The following is a 2,723-nucleotide window of genomic DNA, read 5'->3' on the forward strand; positions in this document are numbered from 1 at the left end:
GCTCCCCCGGGACTGCCGGGGCCCGTCTCACACCGAGGCTTTGCAAAGTTTCTCCTCGCCACGTCCCCCCCACGTTAGTTTCCTGAGCGTGGGGAGCCGGCTGGAGCCGCGGGGGCAGCCTGCACCGCCGCCCTCTCCCTGCCTGCCTGCCTGCCTGCTCCCTCCGCGTCTCTCCCCTGCCTCCTCTTGTCTGGTCAGCGGGACAGGGGCAAAACTGTGAAGCCTGTCGCCTCCCTGATGGTCGTGCCCCAGGGTTAGCGGGGCTGGGGGAGAGCGGGGCGTTCACCCGGGCTTTGGCGTTTCCTCTCCCGGAGCCGCAGTGCTCGGTTTGGTCACCGGGAGCAGCGGAGCCGGTGCCAGAGGAGAAAGAGAGAGCTGGGAAGGGAGCAATCCCGCCGGGAAAGGGGGCGAGGCAGCACATAAAGGGGAGCTGCAGTTTCCTGCCCTGTCTCGTAAGGAAATCAACCCAAATCATTAAAAATATGTATACTTTCTCGTCATGGAAAAGGAGGGTGGTTTCTGGTTTTATCATTTGGTAGGGATTAATACGAAATGGCTTCACCAGATGATGGAGCAGAAGCGAGAAGACCCCTTTCTAATCACCTTTGAGTTCAGTGTTCAAGGCGGGGAGTCAGAAGCCGCGTCCGTCCCGTGTCCCCGCTCCCGGGACCCCCCCCCGGGCCGGCACCCGCTCCCCCAGGACTCCAGCCCGCTGCAGGGCATGCCGGCACCGGGCCAGCCTCCGTCGGGGGATTTTTATTGCATTCGCAATGATGTTTCGCCGAGGCCTTGCTGGCAGAGGCAGGCGGCAGAGAGGGCTGTAACGTTTTGAAACGGTTCCGACGAGTCTAAGAAGTCCCCGTGTGCCCGGGGAAGGCGGCTGCTCCCCGGCCTAGTGACTCCGGCGGGCGGGGGAGCTGCTATTTCAAGTCCTCCTGAAACGCTGGATCGGTCATAATCATCCTCCTACTGATCCGTACGCTCCTTTTCCATTAGCACGGGCCTGTCGAAATCCATGTGTGCCCCTGATTTCTCCGCCGCTTCTGATGATGATTTTCTTGCTGATTACTAACTTCAACCCGTTAGAGGGAATGTTGGAAAACTGCGTTATTAGCTAGCCTTAAGGTAATTAGTACTTCGCCCTGCCACTGCGTCTATTGTACAACGCAGCGTGTAAAAGCCGAGTGTCAGCCCCTACAAAGACCACTCATAGATAATGAGTCAAGAGCCCTAAACGGAGTCGGAGTAAAGGACACTTATCAGAAGTCTCTCTTTGAGGACAGTAATTAATCGCGTCCCCGGAAAACATTGAGCGCTCCCTCGAAGAGACCTGCTGGCTCTCTCGGAGAGAGCCGGAATTTGCCGGAGAAGTCACGGGAGCGTTCCCGGCCGAGTTTTGCCTGTTGTTGTTAAAACACGCGCATATACACGCACGCACATACACATACACACACACCCCCGCACCACAGTGCAGCGGCTTCGCCTTTCTTTGGTAAACACTGTTTAAACAAACACCCTGCCTCGGCTTGTGCAGCCAGCGCTGCTCACAGCTTTAATAAAGGCACAGGGAAGACCAGAACCCGCGTCCAAGACTGCTGCTTAATCCAATGAAGGCAATTTCCGAGGATAATTGCGAACATGTTTTAATGCATATGCATGAAAAAGGATTTTTTTCCGAGAGACCGACTTTACATGCTTATGTAATTGATTGAGGCGCTGACCCGCTATTCAAAATGTTATTTGAGAACCATCAGAATGCGTAAACTTGCAAATTGCCCAGCTTGTATCTGAATTAATACCTCATTCATCATCATTATGGGTTGATAAGTTAATTTAACCATTTCATTCTGCCTTAATGAGCTATAGTTAAATTAATGCCACATAATATATGAAAGTAACATTTAAATAGAAGCACTGGGCTGAGACAAACAGAGGCTGCTGCTATTTGGGCTGGAATAACGTGACATAAATCTTTTCTTCATTACAGGAGCCAGTCTGTTCTACCAGCAGTTATGAAGTATTTATTCATTCACTTTCTTTTCCGAAGTTGCTTTGCCAAATAGCATAGGTAAATTATGTGCGCTTGTAAATAATGCCTCGGGATGTCTTTATTGAAGTAAAACGGTGAAAAAATAATCTCTGTCTCTATCCCTATAAAGGCACCGGCCAGACAAGAAACGGCACGCCCCGGAGCGAGATCCCGGGCTGTTTCCCGTGGCTCCTGCCCGCAGACTGTCCCCCTCGGGCAAGGCGCGGTGGGACTTGGCCCTGTGGCAGACCCTGGGGTCCCCACGGGGCCGGCGGCCTTTCCAGAGCATGGGGGGCTGTGAAGTTTTTGAAGCGCAAAGGTTTTTTTCTCCCCTAGGGTGTGGGAGCCGGAGGGGCACTCTCCGCTCCCCGCGCCCCTCGCTGCCCCTAAATCCCCTAAATCCCCTTGGCCGCAGGTGAGGTGGGCCGGCCGCCGAGGGATGCCCCCCTCCCGGTCCTCGGGACGAGTTAAGGCCCCGGCGCAGCGGCCACGGGAGGAGGGAAAGCAGGTTCCCGGTTCTGGCGATATCCAGGAGGGTCTTGTCCTCGGGCAGCCTGATTTAAACCTCGGGTCGTGTCCGCCTCACCCAGAAGCGGTGCGGGACGGCCCAGATGGTAGCGGACAAGCCAGCCTGGCACCATCCGGGGGGGCTGCTATCCCGGGGGCGGCTGCTCCCCCCGCCCGAGATCGGAAG

This window comes from Aptenodytes forsteri, unplaced genomic scaffold, assembly GCF_000699145.1.
Source record: "Aptenodytes forsteri isolate BGI_AS27 unplaced genomic scaffold, ASM69914v1 Scaffold257, whole genome shotgun sequence".
Taxonomy (NCBI): Eukaryota; Metazoa; Chordata; class Aves; order Sphenisciformes; family Spheniscidae; genus Aptenodytes; species Aptenodytes forsteri.